The sequence below is a fragment of the Ipomoea nil genome, unplaced genomic scaffold (assembly GCF_001879475.1).
Source record: "Ipomoea nil cultivar Tokyo-kokei standard unplaced genomic scaffold, Asagao_1.1 scaffold3105, whole genome shotgun sequence".
NCBI classification, from domain to species: domain Eukaryota; kingdom Viridiplantae; phylum Streptophyta; class Magnoliopsida; order Solanales; family Convolvulaceae; genus Ipomoea; species Ipomoea nil.
The window spans coordinates 251,334-270,924 of NW_017619533.1; the positions used below are offsets into that span (position 1 = coordinate 251,334).

Consider the following 19,591-nt stretch of genomic DNA (forward strand, 5'->3'; position numbering starts at 1 on the left):
AGCAGCACGAGGTTCACGACCATTAGTCATTAACGACCATTAGTCATTAACGTTGATGGAGAAAGCATGTGCACCATGTTTGCCTGCCTTGTCACCATGTGCAGCATTATTGCTATATTATCTTGCACATGTTGTGCAATTCATATAGTTAAGTGTCATTATATATAGTAAATTCACATCTAAGTAAATTTGTGTAAGAATTAACATCACTTTGTGCAATTCCTATAATTTGTTTCATATTTCGTTGGTAAAAACGCAATAATAATCCTACGAAAAGATTATTATTTTATGGAAGAATTGGGAAGGAATTGAAAGGGTGAAGAGATATAACTCAGGTTTGGTGTAGGTTGTTAGCACGAGTCGAGCGAATCACTCTTTTATTAAAACCTTATTTGCTACCTCCCACAAGTGCTAGGAGCGTTGTAGCCTAGGTTTCCCAGGATAAAACGTGCTACGGTTCAACGTTTGAGCACCCAAACTTTGAACCCGGCGAACAAGAGCAAGGCTTAGAACACAGTAGGCTAAAGAAAGGAGTAGAAGCAGAGATTTTGGAGCTGAAAACTATGATTTCTTGTTCTTGTAAAAATGGTGTTGCTCTACCCATTCTTATATAGGGCTGTTGGAGTGAATAACATCATTATGGCATTTAAAAATGACATAAAGGCAAATTTTTGTAACACCTGAAACAACAGCCCACTAACTGAGATTAAATTCAAAAGTTAAAATTGGAATTAATGCAAAAATTAATTCTACTAACTGATATTAAATTCAAAATTTAAAATTGGAATTAATGCAAAAATTAATTCTGTAATGGATGAATTTAATCTCACAACAGTCCAGAATGATTCTGGCTCATGGTGTTTCAGATTGCCGAAACTGGAGAGAGCGGCCCTAGCCCAAACTCGCTCGCTCCAATCAGATTAGGCCCGACCAAACTCGCTGGGTCCAATCAGATTAGGCCCCATAGAGTGAACTCTCGTGTTGGTCAGATTCGGCCTGAATCAAGCCAGTTCAGTTTCATTTTGGGCTCGCTCGCTCCAATCGGGTCGTTATATCGTGCACCGCGGTGCATAATCGATTATGCACCGCGTGTCAGACACTACAGTGTGTCTAAACTGACACTGGCTCACGTATTATTTTTATATTATCAAATGAAACTACATTAATATCAAAATGATACTGTAGTTGTGGTGAAATGAAACTACAGTATATATAAAATGGAACTGAATAACAGTTCACATATTTGAGTGTATATTGTACAATGACACTGTAATTATATTCAAATGATCAAGTAGTTGTGTTTTAATGATATTATAGTGTATATAAAATAAAATTAAATAACATTTTCACATATTTGAGTGTATAAATATTAAATGAAACTGATGATCAACGACGTACAAACCTAAATCAAGCCATTTAAGTCTCATTTTAGGATTTGATTTGCACTCCCCCTTATGCACGAGAGAGAGCATCTATGCTATACAATTCAATAAGTCTTAGAAGAGCTCTTGTATAAATAATGGTGCAAATCCACTTCCCAAACCAATGTGGGAGAAAAAGCTACTTCCAAACTTTTTCTCTTCACGTTTCCCACTCAAATGGGTCTACTTTGAGAATCAATATCTCATTCACCCATTATTCGTTTTGAGCGTACAATATATCAATCTCTTCGTCTCACTACGAAGAACCCGAATCCACTTTGATCCGGCCAAAATCGGAAGTGGACCCCTGTTGGTCCCAAAGGGGGTGTGGTAAAAGTCTAGAGGGGGGGGGGGGTGAATAGACTTTTAAACGTTTTCACAAAGACAACAATTGTTGAGGCGATAGAGAAACCAAAACACTTAACTAGATTGTTAGAGTCTTGTGCACAGCGGAATAAATAAATACAAGTTGTGTGATTGTGTCAAGTATATCTACGTGATAAGCAGTAAGTAAATAAAGCAGTAAATGACACAAGGCAATTTATAGTGGTTCGGAGGTGATGTAATCCCCCTACTCCACTTGCTCTTATCGTCCAAGAACAATTCACTATATCCACCACTTCTTGCTTCCTAGATACAATGAATTTCCGTGATCTAGTGCTTTGATCACTAAGCTCACACTAATCACGCCCAGTGCCTCCAACACTGCTGCTTCGGATTTCACAGCTCCGTGCTACTTTCCCCCCCGTCTTCCACGATCCGTTCGACGTATCCCGTGATCTGGTGCTTTGATCACCAAGCCCACACCAATCACGCCTAGTGCCTACAACACTGCTGCTTCGGATCTCACAGCTCCATGTGGCAATCCAGGATTTCACAACTCCGTGTTACTTTCCTCCCGTCTTCGACGTATCCCATGATCTAGTGCTTTGATCACAAAGCCCGCACTAATCACGCTCAGTTCCTCCGACACTGCATGTATCACTTGTTTGTAGAAAAACAAGTTTCACTGGCTTCCAACTTTGAGACTTCTTGAATGGATCTTCAATATGCAGCAAACCTCTCAATGATGAAGATTTCAAACACTCTTGAATATTTTCTCTATGAGCTCTGAGTGTTTTTCTCACTTGAATATTTTCTCACATTTGAGTATAGGACTTGTTCGTATGTACTGTTCGTTTCTTGTGTTGGAAGTGCTTTGATCTACTTCAATCTTCATCCTTTTATAGCTAGTTTTGAGAAGTTGTCCGTTGGAAAAAGACAATCTCAAATTTGAATTTCAAATCTCAAATTTGAATTCTTGTAGCCTTTGCGAAGGATCTGTAGCTTTCTCAGAAGATCATATTAAAAATGATATCTCTAACATATGAGATATTTCAGCCGTTGCATAGCTCTTGGTCCATGTGAAGAGACTTAAAATATTTCTGATGCAGATCATGTCTTCACGTGAAGGTGCTCTTAAAATAATTCTGATGTAGATCATGCCTTCTGGGACTTTCATCTCATACTAGTGAGAATTCAATCCTTGATTGAAATCTCTCTGTATGGGTCTCATACTGGTGAGAATTCAATCCTTGATTGTTGAAATCTCTCTGTATGGGCTGATGAAGTTGTGGGTCTCATACTGGTGAGAATTCAATCCTTGATTGAAACTTCTTCTCTAACTTCAGCTCCTACTTCATCTCATAGAGCTGATTTTGGCTTCTTTAATTTTGCCCTATAAAATTGTAGAGAATGACTTTGAACCTAAGACCTTACGGTTTATACATCAAGCTTTCATCCATCTCGCCTGTACGGATTACTAATCATTGTAGCATATTCCTTGATGTACTTCTTTCTTTCCATAGATGCTTGATCTCCAAGATAACTTCATGCTATCTCGTTTGCTTCTCGTTTCTTCGTATGAGATTATCAGTATGACTTCTTCTTTGAGTTGGGGCGTGTGGGCTTATTTAAGTATACATATCATATGCATACATCTCCTTCTTCTTCTTCTTCTTCTTCTTCGTATTTTTCCCTTTCTCTATATTTGTTAATTTTCCTTGGTCTATGACACGCCTAGACTTAACAACTAAAATTGGGAATACAATTTTCCATATCAAAAACTATTACAATATATTCCTAACAATTTTCCCCCTTTTGATAATGCCAAAATCTTATACTCAGTCATTGGCTTTAAGTCTTTTGAAAAAATATTTTTTGCTCAATTTTATTTGGCAAAGCCATGATGAGTTTAACAAACTTTTTCTAGGAAAATAAATTGACTCGTGAATTAATTTTAGACAAGTTCCTAATACGCATTTTCATATTTAATTCTAATCATTTTTCTCTTTTGTTATGCGTTTTACATGCTTGTCTTTTAATTCACATTCTAAATACAAGTTAAGATATCAAAAAGAAATATAGACCATTTTAGGAAATTAACATAACTTGTATGATCATAATAAGGGAAAATACTTGATAATTTCGAAACAGTAATTTTACAAAACATAAGTTTCGAAAATCATAGGATCAGATTGCCTCTTATCACTTCTTTCGTTCTTTAGGACATCTTTGATGTGTTCCCTCATCTTGTACACATCATTCTTGATACGTTCACAGAAGAATTCTTTGTTGACTTGTCCAGCGAGGTAATTTTCATATGCTTCTTTCAGAGTTGTTCCCGGTAGAACTCCAACATCAATCCATTCTATGCATTCATTGAAGCTTCTACCGTGGCCTAGAGAATTTCCTGTGGTTCCAGTGAGTTTTTGCAATTCAAACCACATATCCATCTTCTTTCTCTTTCTCTGTTCTTCCTTATTCTTTTCGTTCACCCAGTGTGCTACTGTAACACCCCAAATTTTAAGTACAGAAACTAAAGATTTAAAAGGAAAATATTTCTCAAAATATGCGAAAACTAAACCAACAACACGGGGTGTTATGCCACACTTGGGTTATTCTAACCCAAATGCACAGGCTACAAAGTTTCTATCTACAATCCAAATACAAGGTTGAATAATCCAATTATAACTAACTATAGAGCCCTAGATTGAAGTCCTAGGGTGAGTAAGGTTGATTAGATGAGCCAAGGGAAGTTGACTCGATAGACCCTTACGTTTAAGGATTTAAGAGTTAAGATTCCTTTAAGGTTTCTAGCTTCTTTAAGAATACGCGGGGAGATTGAGTGTTACTTACGCATGCTTGTTGTATTATATGATTTGCTTTATTCTCTTGTTCTGTGGCTTTTGCACCCTGATGGTGTGTACCTATTTAGTAAGTTACTGTCGGTTAAGTAAGAGTTTGCTTCTTGAGTTCTTTTGTTGCCTCTCCATGCGCCTTTAGTTGCTTATTGATGCTATTCAGGTCTATTGCTATGCTGTATAAGTCCGTTGATTTGTTTTGAACCTGGATTCATTGTAAAAGATTCAATCTTATTATTCCTTTGAATGGTTGTTGAAATCCTCCGTAAGAATTCTTGGCAGTGTTCTAGTGACTCGCATGCTAGTCATGTTGATTCTTTAATGCTAGTGTATTCCTTTGATATCCTTTGCCTTGATTCTTGTTATTGTTGTTGACTTGAGCTTACTTATTCTTCTTATACCTTTCCCCTGAATCCGTTGATATTAATTGATTGCTTTGAGATTATATCCTTGTTGTATTTTCTTTGGAATCCGTTGGCATTGAACTATTGTTTTGAGATTATATCTTTGTTGTACCCTATCTTTGGAATTCGCTAATATTGAGCTATTGCCTTGAGGTTATTCATTGTTGAATATCTTTCTTTTGGAATCTATTGCATTGCCCTTGCTTCTTGAGATTCCTTTGTTGAATTGAATTCCTTGTTCCCTTTTTGAGGTGGAATCCTTCATTTTCCTTTGTAGAATCAAATATCTTTTTATGAGAAATTCTCCCTATCATTTCAAGCCTTGATTTTGATCTTTCTTTTGGAAATACCTCTGTGTTGAGAAATCCTTTCCATTTCTTTCGAATCTCTTACTCGTGACCTTCATCGCGACTTTTATGACATTGACTTTGTTCTTGATCAATAGTACTCTTAACTTTAAATTCCATGGCTTCTTATTTTTAACAACTCCGTGAAGTCAAACTCTTTCAAAATAGTGTGTCTTTCTTAAGAGTTTTATTCAACTCACTCCTACCTTGGTTCAACTCCTTTCCCCTACCTCGGTCGAAGCTTCGGGGACGAAGCTTGTTTTTAAGGTGGGTAGAATGTAACAACCCAAAATATTTTCCTCCCAAATTAATATTTTATAAGTTTCAAAATAAAATTATTTCATTCCTACGATGGTTTATCCCAAAATGTATATAAATAAAATATTTTTTAAACTCTATATCAAAATAATTTCCTACAACTATGTATATATTTATTTATGATTTCACAAATCCTATTTGAAGAATAACTTCATTCCCTAAAAATTTGATCCAAAAGTCTATCTAAGAGGAACCTGAGAACCCATTTTACTCGTATCAATTCCCTAACCCAAATGATCTTAAAATTCCTAGCCCAATAATTTGTTTAAGCCAAGAAATTTTTCTAAGCCTAATCTTTTTGCCTAACACATATATTTAGGGGGCGTTTGGTTCAGGTTATATAACATAACCAAGGGAATGTGACATTCCAAAGCTCACATTCCGGTGTTTGGTTCATATTATCTTAGGGAATCTAACATTCCCAAGGAATGTCACATTCCCTCCACATAGGATTTTGAAGGGAATGTGATTCCCTTCAAAATCTTAGGTAATGTAAGATAACCTTGGTTATCTTAAGGATATTATAGTGTGTATAAAAGATAACCCTAAACCAAACATGATTATATTACATACCCCAATTTTAACCAAACACAGGAATCTAACATTCCCAGTAATCTAACATTCCCAGCAATCTAACATTCCTAAGGTAATCAGACATTCCGTGAACCAAACGACCCCTTAGGTCTTTAAAATATCCCAATGTGTGTACATACACTTATACAATAAAAATCTGATTTTGAGATCCGTAAAACCCTAGCTATAAAAAGGAAAGAATGTGCATTGTTCAGTCTTCAAAAAAAGAAAAAAAAAACATCAGCAGCCAAACAACACCCCTTTCCCATCTCTCTCTAGTGAAGACCACCGGCGACAATGGTGGTGGCCGACGACATACGCCGGCAAGCGGCGGTGGACGGTAGTGATCTCCTCCCTCCTGACCTCTCTCTCTCTCTCTCTCTCTCTCTCTCGTCACTTTGTCTCCCTCTCCCTCTTTTTTTTTGACGAAAGCAGCAGATCGGAGCAGACGAGCGGCGATCTTCCTCTGGCAAGCACGGTCAGCAGCGGCGGCGGATGAGCGACGGCAACCTCCTCTCCCCTCCGATAGTATAGCGGCAGATCGGGTGTCTCCAATTTAGTACGAGCAGATCTGGAGGTGGATGGTCATGGCTATGATTTCTGGCGACGAGCATCTTCGGCGACCTTGCTCCGGCGACAACGGACGGCGGACGGCATGGATGGCTCCATTCCGGCATGAGCTCTAACGGCAGGGATGAGGTGAGGTGTTAAGTTGATACTGAAAGTCTATAGAAGTCTACTATTGATGTTATTAGAGTTTAAATTAATGATGCGTAGGTGATGCCTTGCAACTTTGAAGTTAATATCTACACATTTGGTTGTTGATGAAGGATGTTGATGATTGAGCTTGATGGGTGATTAATGATGATGCTATAAATTAATATTCAAGATGGTTAAGGAATGATTAATGAAGCTTAACTAGTAATAATGGTTGTTTTAGTTAATAATGGACGATTACTGATAATGATGGTAATTACTGATGTTTGATGATGATGAAGGCATAATCTAAAGAAATTATATTGTTCAAGATTAGAGCTTTATGATTATGATGGAGTTTGATTAAGACAGGATAATTACTAAATGATGTTTTGGATTATTGGATAATGAGGGTGTTTAGTTGATTAATGATAGTGATTTGGGTGTTGTTAATAATCATGATTATTATAATGATTGGTAATCATTAAGCTTGATGGTGATGATGATTAAAGGATTCTTGGGATAATTATGGATTCTGCTGAATGTTAATTAGATGGTGAAGGATTATGTATGAAGTATGAATATTAATAGTAATTACGGTCTGATGATGGTGAAGTGGGTGATGAAGTGACTATGGATGAGGACTATTAATGAATTCGGTTTAATGATCAGTTTATAATTAGATGATGGGTAATGATGGACTAATTATTGTTATATTGATAGTATGATGTGGATTAATATAATTATTAATAATAATAGTATTCGTAAATGATTAAAGAATAGATTGATTCACAGGTTCTCTAGGGAAGTGGCTAGTTTAAGAGTTGAGCCTAAGGTTAGGGTGTTTCGCTTTAGGAGCTTAGTTGGGGAGGTAAGTTTCTATACTTATCAAAATTACTTTGCCCTATTTAAATGTGCTATTTATCTGGGTTGTGTCCTTAAACTGTTTTGAAAATATGTTTGGGTTTTAAAGTGTGATAAATAACAAATGTGTATATTTTGGTGTAACCCTATGATTTACAATTATGAATGTGTACATTTATCATTGAGAATATTATGGTAATATGAGTATGAAATAATATGTATTTTGAAGGATAAAAAACTATATTCTATTTCGGAGGAAAAATATTATTTTGATATATACCCTATTTTTGAGGAAATAGATATGTATGGTTTATATATACCCTATGTAATGTTATTTGAAAATTATGCTTTGAATAGCCTACGGGCAAATGAAAATATTTATGAGAACTTCTTTTGGAAAACTATTATTATTTTTGGAGAACATTATATAAGAATGTATCTATTTTGGAGGATATGTGGATATGATGGATGGTTATGCAACGGTGGATTTCGGTCCTAGTGTGGGCTTCGGCCCTAATTTGATGAGATTGTATCTGGTAGGGATACCTATTATATGTGGAGTAGCTTGGTAGAAAACATCCTTAGCTACTTGGACTAGTTACTATTCTTTTGGGTTGGGGAAGCCCATTAGGGGGTGTGCACACTTAAGGTTTTAGTCCTTTACCCCACGAAAGGGACAAACTTGTGGAGTGGGCAGTAGAGTGGATTACCGTGTCACTAGGGCTTAGTTGATCTAAGACCCTTCGTCCCTTTCACCTTATATATATATGAGAGTATATGGACATGTGAAATCTCGTGAGTGATGGTTATGATATTCCTCCATGTGTATATGTGATACTTGGAAAAATGATTTGAGAAATATGATTTGAATTCCTCCCTACCTATGATTATTGTTATATATATGTTTATGAGAGGCTTATGAGAAAGTCTATACTAAAAATGATTATTTGAGAAAATCTATGTCCTGAGATGTGAACACTTGATGAGTAAATTATATGTTGCTATGAGTTCCTCCATATCTATATTATGTATACCTTGAAAATTCTTATGAGAGATGATGGTTTATACAAATGATTATTGTATTGTAAAGTATTATGTGAGAAAGCTTACTTTGAATCCTCTATACTTATGTTCATTTTGAAAATAAGAAAGAATGACTATGTATTAATTATACCATTTTGGGAAGTGCTAAGTATTATTATTTTGGATTTCTATTAACTTGTATGAAATGTAGTGTTTTTCTGACTAGAGTGTGTATGGCGTTGGTGCCTAACCTACTTTTGGGAAAACTATTTTGAGAAAGGATATAATACCTATTTTTGGGTGTGAGTCAAGAATATTTTTACTGTAGTTATGTACCTATATATTCACTTGGGTAAATGTTTTTTAAATGGTGATATATTCGAGTTTCAAAATTTATTTACAAAGTATAACTATTTTCGAATTATAAATGTATTTATTTTACAGGGCGGAGTAGAGCTTACTTAGCATTTTATGCTAATTCTATTGTTTGTGTTTTTCCTAAATCTTTTGTTTTCAGGAGATGAAATTAGTGGCTTGCTTTGAGAGCGCGGTGTAGAGTTCGTATGCCTTGTAATAGAATTTGTACCCTGAGAATTGCTTATGGTATAGTTGAATGGATTAGAACCTAGACTGTTTTATAGTTAGTTATAATTGGATTATTCAACCTTGTATTTGGATTGTAGATAGAAACTTTGTAGCCTGTGCATTTGGGTTAGAATAACCCAAGTGTGGCATAACACCCCTTGTTGTTGGTTTAGTTTCCGCATATTTTGAGAAATATTTTCCTTTTAAATCTTTAGTTTCTGTACTTAAAATTTGGGGTGTTACAACTACTTTAGCTGGGGATTGTTTCTTGATCATGGCAGGTGCATTTTCATTGGTCCATATGGTATATGGTATATCGGTTTTGGAGCAATTGAACCAATCATCAGCCTTTCCTTTAGATGAACCTGCCCCTAAACCAGAATTAGCAAATTGAGCAAAGCCCAAACCACCTGGAGATGCTTGGCGTCCACGGCCTCGGCCACTTGGTGGTATAGTTTGTGGTTTCCCAAAATATTCCTGTTGTTGAGCCGCCATATGACTGAGATATTCTTCCACCCTTTTGGCTTTATCAGCAAGAAAATTAAGGACACGGGTATCTCGGTCTTGGTTGGCTTTCACAATCTTGATTCCTTCATTAGTTACGTCAGAATTATTCTGCAAAGTTTCCAACTTCTGAGTCATGGAGGATAGCTCAATTTCAAGTTGATTGATTCTTCGTTCTTGATCTTGTATGGCATTCAGTTGCCTCATATGTCGTTCATAATTGATATTCTCAGCATCCTCCTTTTCTTTCTTCAAATTTTTGATCACTTCAACGAAACTGGCAGAGATGTCAGCCTTCAAACGGCCTTCTGTTCTTTCGATCTTGGACTCCAAAGATATGTGATTTTCAAAAATTTGTGTGAAATTTGACATTGTTTTGTCAAATTCTTGCATCGGCAAATGTCCTTAATCTCTCAAAGTAGTTTCGATCTTGTGGCAAATTGTATCTCCAGATTAGGATACTTTGGCAAACAAAGTTGTCAAAATGCCATCTTCATCTTCTTCAGGCCGGTGGTGTGTTGTCCAGTTTAGATTATGTAGAGATTTGAGAAACTTCCTTCTTGAATATGCTAAAACTGGAGTTTCCACAAGTTGTAAGCTTCTTCCTTCAGATGATTCGGCCATAGTGGTATTTTCTTGACAACTGGCTTCCTTGTCACGGGTTTCTCCTTCTGTATTGACTTCCTCTTCTCCTTGATATTGTCAATATCTTGAGAGACACTTGGATTTGAAAGAATAGGTTGCTCAGACAAAGGTCTTTCTTCTAGTGGAGATTGAAAGTTTGCAATAGTTTTGACAAAGACATTTTGTACTGCAATTTCAATTAATTGTTCCCCCCAATTAATTCTGGATTTGAAAGAATAGGTTGCTCAGACAGAGGTCTGTCTTCTAGTGGGGATTGAAAGTTTGCAATAGTTTTGACAAAGACATTTTGTACTGCAACTTCAATTAATTGTTCCCCCCAATTAATTCTCTATTCTCATTCAAAACTTCTTCTCTTACTTGTTCTCCAATCTCTTCTCTGATCTCATCTCCCACATCTTCTCTGATTTCTTTCTCTGACCACTAATCAAAATTGTTAACTTCTTTTTCTGACAAGATTGTTTAGTTTCTTGTTGTGTACGCTTTTGGGGATTAATCTTTATATAAGGTCGAGAGATAGAGAGAGATAAAAACAAAACTTTTATTTAGGACTCCTTCTTAGGGAGTATCACAAGAACTACACATTTTTTCACATCAGCATTTTTCTTAGTTCTTGGTAGAGGAGAAGGCGGTCCCTAAGCTTGCATCTAAGTCGCTTCGTGGAGGAGATGGACAGTAGCCAGGTCCAGAGCCATCACTGAATTGGCACTCACAGTGATGCTTTCCATCTTCATAGTTTGAGCTCGCTGAGGAATATGTTGCGGCAAAGAACCTCGTGAAGTCGACTGGAGGTCGGATATTTGGATTCGCCAGTGCTGGTGGTGAAGGCGGTGGAGGAACTTGTTCCGGGAGAGGAAGTAGAGGAGTTTGTTCCTGCGGGTGCAGCACTTCATCCACCAGATTATTTAGATAGAACATGTAATCAGGATCCGGCATATCCAACAACTGATCATAGACATCTCCTTGGACCACTGGCACATAGTTTTTGAAGGGTGGCTCATCTTCGTACACAAAACCCGGTTCCCTTGGCGGTGAGATAGGAACTGGATTTTCCAGTAGCTTGAACGGGTCGATTGTGTTCTTCTGGTCACGCTTCATCACTGGTGTTCTAACCTCTTCATCTTTCGAAAACACGAGGGGATCATCCATAGTGTCTCCGATTAAATCCATAGTGTCTCCGATTAAATGTCCTCCATGAGCATTTCGGATTGCTCTAAGCTTCTGTTGACTTACTCGTTCCCACACACGTTTGGATGTCCTTCTTGGCATATTTTCTCCATCATTGTTCTTTGAACCCATTGTTTATCTGCAAAATAAAACAACCACAGAGAACTTCTACGCAGGTTTGGTTCTTAGCCACTCTTCCTAATTTATAGCGAAAAGAAGGTGTTGGATGCACTTAGTGGGCTCTAGGGTTTATTGTAACCGATGAACCCTACTTATGGCTTGTGGCTAGGAACCCAACTTCTCATTCGATGAAGAGGGCGGTTGATGGGAAAGGATTTGACGTGTAACGCTTCTCAAGAGATGTTATGCGGCTAAATTAAATAGGAGAAGGTTTGGGAATTAATTTGAGTAGACAGGCAGAGATTTGGTTTTCTGACAGGAGTTTTAAAAATGATTTGGAGAGAGTTAAGAGAGGAGATTTGATAGGAGGCTAAGTTGGAGAATCGGTTTAGGAAGAGGATTCTTGAATTGACAGGTTAGTTCTCTCACAAAACATATAATATCATATAAAATATCTCCATCTTTCAGAAATTGAATTTTCTTTAAATAAATAATAACCACACGATTGAAAAATAAATTTAAACACTTTGGTGCTATCAAATGTCTTTTGGGATTTAGTTACCAAAAACAATTAGGAAACAATCACATTTATATATATTTATATATATACACGCACACACGGTAATACATATATAAACTTACACAAATTTGGTAAATAAATAAATTTTGCAACTTCTTCCCAAAAACAAATTTTAGAAACCAAAAATAACTTGATACCAATTTTGAAAAGCTTTTTCGTATGGCAATTTAAAATAACAGAAATAGAACACATATGCCACATGCAATTCACGTAACAAATATTTATCATGCCACAAATAATTTAAATCAGTTTAAGAGCAATTAGGCATGTAAATAAATCAATCATAAAGATCAATACACATATACGAAAATTTACTTGAATCCCAAATAACAAATTAAACTATCATGCGATTAATCTCAAAATTTCCAAAAATTGTATTTTTATCAAATCAATTTTGCATGGCACGTAATTACACTTAAAATAACACATGCAACTATATAAACAAATGGATAACACATATTGCAAAATCATTCACGTAATTTTCAAACAAAAACATGAACAAACAATACTAAATAAATTAAATTGAGCACAAGTATCAATTAGAATAAAGAAATTAAGTCCAGTGATACTTAGCTCAGTTCGATCATTCCCAATTCGTGCCTTAAGGTAGCATATCTCGTTTCGCATAAAGGCTTTGTGAGAATGTCTGCAACTTGGTTCTCCGTAGGGATATATTCGATTTTTAGATCTTTATTTTCAACATGATCCCTTATGAAGTGATGTCGAATGTCGATGTGTTTGGTTCTTGAGTGAAGTACCGGATTGTGAGTAATCGCAATTGCACTAGTATTATCACAGTAAATACTAACGTCATCACAATTTACTCCATAATCCTTCAATTGTTGCTTCATCTACAATATTTGCGCACAACAACTCCCTGCAGCAATGTATTCGGCCTTGGCGGTACTAGTTGTGATGAAATTTTGATTTTTGCTAAACCAAGAAACAAGCCTTCCCCCTTAAGAATTTGCATGTCCGGGAAGTGCTTTTCCTGTCTATTTTACAACCTGCAAAATCCGCATATGAAAAACTCGTTAGAGTAAAATCTGTACCTTTAGTATACCATAATCCTACATTGATCGTTCCTTTTAGATATCTTATGATCATCTTTGTTGCGGTGAGGTGGTTTTCTTTTGAATTTGCTTGGAATCTCGCACACACTCCCACAGCATAAGATATGTCTGGCCTGTAACACCCCGAAATTTTGAAACTTTTAAGACTTATATAATAAAGGTAAATTCTCATTAAATCTCAAAATTTAACTTAAGAGTATGGGGTGCTATGCCACACCTGAGCTAGAGAACTCAGGCGCACAGGCTAACTAACTAAAATCCTCAATAATGTCAATACATAAGCATGGCACGCAGGCCGAAAGTGAAACAATCTACTCTACGCTCCAAATCTCTAGCGCGCTCCAGTGTCTAATCATCTGTGCCTGAAAGCCAAATATATCTGTTCAGCGAGAGATGCTGGTAACCCACTCCAACGCGTTGAAATACATTATAGATAGATGTATATATAGATATACGAAAATCATTTCGAAGCAGGAAGATATATACTTAAGAGACACTAGTTTTAAAACCGGGAATAGACTCAGCAAATGAGGATAAGCACATCAAACAATAATAAACAGTTAAGTAGAGATGACATCATAAGGAATACGCATTTACGGTCACAGATCACTTTTCAATTCCAAACCACATCATCATCCAATAATCATTCATATCACATAATCATTGGTGGCGCCACGGGACCAATCGCATGCCCCGAACATGAGGGTTAATGCTTATAGCATTAACACGGCCACGCAGCACCCTACCTTAGTACCGTAGTACGAGGGGAGTTGATCGCAACCAACCCTTTGAGAACCGCTGACGAACTCAACGTCGGACCACGATCCGACACACCGCTGACGCGCCCAATCGGTGGACCGCGATCCCCTTTACAAGGGGGGACTTACGACCCTACACACCGTTGATGCGCACAATCGGTGGACCGTAGCGGATCAAGCCCGACACACCGCTGAGCTAAACTCAGTCGGTGGGCGAAGATCCTCGGAGACTACGGCCCTACATACCGATGTCCCATCACTCGGTGGATCGTAGCCAGCCGTAGCCCTACACACCTCCTGATTACTCAGTTCGGTGGACTACAGCCTTCCTCGGCTTGTTGGCCCTACACACCGCCTGGCGCGTCCAGGTCGGTGGGTCATATCACCGAGGCCCATGTGGATCTTCAGTCCTATATATAATCTTTATATACCTGACCGGTCTCTACCAGACTGGTTAACAGTTGGGATGGTTCTCCGCTCATTCAACTGCCCGTATAGTGGACCTCAGTCCTATATAATATTTGTATACCTGACTGATCTTAACCGGCCTGGTTAACAGTTGGGATTGTTCTCAGCCCATTCAACTGCCCGTATTGCCCACTTTGATCTTAAACAAGTTGGGGTCATGCATCACGTAACACACAACAACACATAATAACACATAATAACACATAGGGAAGGGGGAGACATATAATTAAGCTTACGTGTGATCATTCACATACTAAGAATCGCCCTAAGGGGTTCATACGACTTTCACCTAGGTCGACGGATTACCGATTCAACTAGCATGCAATTCCTAAGACTCTTTTATCCTACGAACGGTACCTGAAACATTAAACTAGACTCAAGCTCGACAAACGGGGTCCGTTGGGACACCACAGGGAATGGGGGACATCAAACGGGGAAGCCGGGGACCCGGGATGGGTAACGGACCAGCGGGTAGCCGGTGGGAGAGGGATCACCCGCCGGCTGCCTGCCGGAGATCACTGCCCGGCAGCGGGTTGCCGGCGGGCGGACGCCTGCCCGCTGCCCAGTGGTGATCTTCGGGCAGCAGGTAGGTGGCGGGTACCGCTACCCCCACCTACCCCCCACTGACTCATTTATCACAAATCCGTCCCGGGATCCTTTGTGGAACCCGAAACCATGCTTAGACACTTTTAAACGCAATTAACGACACCACGTAGTCAATTAATGGATCAAAATCAAGAATCACGTATGACTCATCCTATTATAACTTCTAAACATAAACAAAACCCGAACATGCAAATTCCCACCCAATTTATATCAAGAACATTATAACACAAATTCCCAATCCATCCTAGGGCTCTAATCTCTCCCAAATCATCAAACTCATAATTTATCTTTAATATCAAGAACTGTCAAGATTTGTCAAGAATCATTATATCTATATCAAGAACCTATTTTCATCATCACGATCATCAGGATTATAAAAAATACACACAAATCATCTCATCAATTATCAAGAATATATTACGATAACATAGAGGTATAAATCAAGATACTAGCATATAGAAGGAGGCCAAGGAAGGAGATTATAGCAAAGAAAATAGGTTTTGTTGAGACATGGGTTACCTCTTAGCCTTAATTAATCATCCCTTGGCTATTAAGGTTCTTCCCTAAGATTTCCATCCGTTTTGATCTCCCTAGGCTTGGTAGTGGGGAGTCCCTTGGAAATTATTGTGTGGTGATATATATTGTGGTGTGACTTCTAGGTGCCTCCTATGTCCTTATATATATATTTAGGAGTCCTAATTAGGGTTTGAATGGTATGGGTTTACTAATTCTATTCCTTATAGGACTAAGGACTTGTTTTAAGGATAAGGGTCCATTGTCCATGGTGGACATATTAATTAATTAAAGAGAATCCTAACCATAATCTGAATAGTAAAGGTATACTTTATTTATCCCTAATAGATGTGTAGGCCTAGGATTCCTAATTATGACCTGATTAGTAAAATGTTGACTTTCTTTATTCTTAATAAGCTTATGGCTCTAGTTTAGGCAAGGGTCCACGATCCGTGGTGGACCACATTAATTAATTAAAGGGATTTCTAATCAAATTAAATCCTTTTTAATTATTATTAATGGAATTAATTAAATAATTAATTCAGGTTTAAAGGCCGTAACACGGGGTGTTACACTCTCCCCCCATTACAAGAAGCTTCGTCCCCGAAGCTTGGAAATCATTTTGGGGTAAAGAGCCCGAATTAGTATAGTAGTTTATAAGGAAGGTATTATATGGGAAGTATATACACATACGCATATAGATTCACTGGGTTTGATCCTGACTATTGTGCTGGCAAAATGCTCCAAATAACAAGGTCACGAATATGCAACACACAATATGTAAGTTTTACGGGTGACTAATGCATAACATAGAAGTTTTACACATGGCATGATCTTTATTTAATTATTTTATAATGATTTAACATATAGGATCACAAGTTGTACCGATCGTATAATTATTTATGTACCTAAATGAGAGGTAAATATCACGCGGGTGCAGATTCAGATAGCCACATAATTATTATAAAGTATATATGCACATATCTCAACACGGCGAGCCTCATTTACGAATGGGTGTAGACGTTTAATTATGTAGTGTAGTATGTTGTGAGCCTAGATGCCATATATGCAGGATCTATGTCTAATCCTTGTGCTTAGCAGACTATACCAAATATTCACAGTTACAAAGCAACAAGCCTAACATGTATGATAATTAACTATTTATGTTATATGCGAAACTTGTAAGTTGGCATGCCTATATGTGTTCAATTGTAATTATGCTAAACATGCAATTTCTTAAGTCTATGGGCATAGAGTGTGAGGGCATGTGGCCCTATTTTAAGTCTTAAATAATAACTAGTCCTATGGACATAAAGCACACATATGTATTTTTCCACATGTTAGTCTAGTGCATGATTAACAATTAAATTCACGTACTTAATATCGTGGCATAACCAAACTTTTGTCATATAAATTCAGGAAGGTCATAAGTCATATAATAATTAGTCAAATAGCGAAAATTAGATTCTAAGGAAAAGATTGTAAGTAATTAGGAGGAAGGCTCTTGCTTCTTATGGGGTAAATAAATTCTGGGGGGGGGGGGGGGCAATAGAATTAGGATCTTTATTTTGTATTCCATGGATAACGGCGGGTGATCACTTAACAAGTATTGGCACTTATATGCAGATTGCTTGAAATTAATAATATTGTGTATATGCATAGTGGGATGCCTTATAACATACCGTTTTTTTTTTTTTTTTTTTTTTTTTTTTTTTTTTTTTTTTTCTTTTTTTTTTGTCTAGCATGCGTGTATATGTATATATACATGAATGCGTGTAAGTGTGTATTTTACATAAACATGTGAGCTATGTGATTTGACATGTAATGCACATGAAAAATATAAATTTCGACTTATAGTTTGGACCATGCAATTTGCATATAAATATTTTAGTAATTACGAGTAAGATAGCCTAGGTTCACAAGTACTAGAAGTTCTATCTTGAAAATTTAATCACACAAGCACTTAGGAAAATTAGTTTTATCTTGGTGGTAATTAGATTTTAGGTAGGCATAAATCTTGCCTCTAGAAGCTCGGGATACCTAAACAACTTTAGAGTTGAAGACCCTTGGTTCCTAATTTCTAACTCAATTGATGACCTGATGATGAGGCTAAAGTTTTTAATTATTTAGGGAAGTTAGGAGTGGTAACAGGGAGGTCATGCGAGGGGGAAAAGTAGAATTAGGGCTATCCCAAGGTATGTGTATATATATATATATATATATATATATATATATATATATATATATATATATATATATATATATATATATATATATATATATATATATATATATATATATATATATATAATAGTGATGTAGTTTGTACGGAATGATATTTCAGGGTTAGGATATGCTAAGGGCAAGCTTATAGGTGTGCGTAAGATTATTGTAAGCTTTTAGATGCAATTTATAATTAATATGAATAAAACATTTGCATCAAAAAATATGAAAATAATTAATATTTGGTTTTCTCCCTTTGTATAATTCATATGGCGTCTTCTTGTACTGCATGTGAATCATGCTTCTATTTTGTGTGTAGCAAGCAGTGTTGATAGCTTCCGCCCAATATCTTTTCGGGAGACCGGATGCACTAATCATCACTCGTACAACTTCTTTAAGTGTCCGGTTTCTTCTTTCGGCTACGCCATTTTTTTGTGGCGTTCTTGCAGCAGATAATTGATGAGAAACTCCTTGTGCATCGCAAAATGATTGAATCATGCTATTACGAACTCGGTTCCACGATCGGTTCGGATTTTTGATATTTTCATATCCTTCTCATTTTGGAGTTGCTTCAATAACTTTGGTAGCACTTGCTCAACTTCGCTCTTCTTCTTGATAAACACGGTCCAAGTGTACCTGGAAAAATCATAAAAAACAAGAAGAGTATATTTCTTACCACTTACACTTATTGGATCAACCGGTCCAAATAAGTCCATGTATAGTAATTTAGCGGTCTTGACATTGACTCTTGCGCCTTTGATTTGAACGACGATTTAATTTGTTTTCGTTGGCATGCGTCTCACACTTGGTCCTTCTTGAAGATAATATTTGGTAAACCTTCAACAAGATTTTTCTTTGCAAGTTGATTGATTGTCTTGAAGTTTAGATGGTTGAGCTTCCTATGCCATTCCCAATTTTCTTCATTCGAATTTCTGGCCATTAAGCATACAGACTCTTTGCTTGTGCTCCAATCAACCACGTACATATTTTTCTTCCTCGCTCCAGTGAGTACTACTTCCTTTGTTGTCTCATTTTTGATTAGGCACTTATCTTTGGAAAATTCCACAAGATAGCCTTTATCACAAAAGATAGCCTTTATCACAAAATTGACTAGTACTCAGCAAGTTGAACTTCAAACCTTCCACGTACGATACATCTTCAATTTTTATTCCATTTCTTTCAATCGTACCAACTCCTTTAGTAATTCCATAATTTTGATTTCCTCCAAAAATCACTTTTGGTCCATCAATTTTCTTCAAATTCACTAGATATGATTTATTTCTCGTCATGTGGCGGGAGCAGCCACTATCGATGTACCAAACATCCTACAAAAAATATTAATTATTTTTAGGTACCCATTCTTGCTTGGGTCCTTTGTTGTTAGTGATTTTTGGTAGCCAAACCGACTTAGATCTTATTGAATTAAGATAAGGTGGTTTGTAACCATTTGAGACTTGATAATCAAAATTGACTCTAGAAAATACTTTTGGTGCCCGGTTCTGAAAAACATTTATATATTTTGGC

General features: G+C 36.8%; 1 long non-coding RNA gene across 2 annotated transcripts; it reads left to right on the forward strand.

Annotated features, from left to right (window-relative positions):
• Positions 1 to 6,483: 6,483 nt before the first annotated feature.
• On the forward strand, positions 6,484 to 9,606 carry LOC109166790. Of its 2 annotated transcripts, XR_002051728.1 has the most exons (3): positions 6,484 to 6,585; positions 6,681 to 6,944; positions 9,346 to 9,606. It is a non-coding gene; the product is annotated as an uncharacterized LOC109166790 (long non-coding RNA). The 2 variants fall into 2 exon arrangements; XR_002051729.1 differs by having other exon boundaries at positions 6,484 to 6,944.
• Positions 9,607 to 19,591: the final 9,985 nt, after the last annotated feature.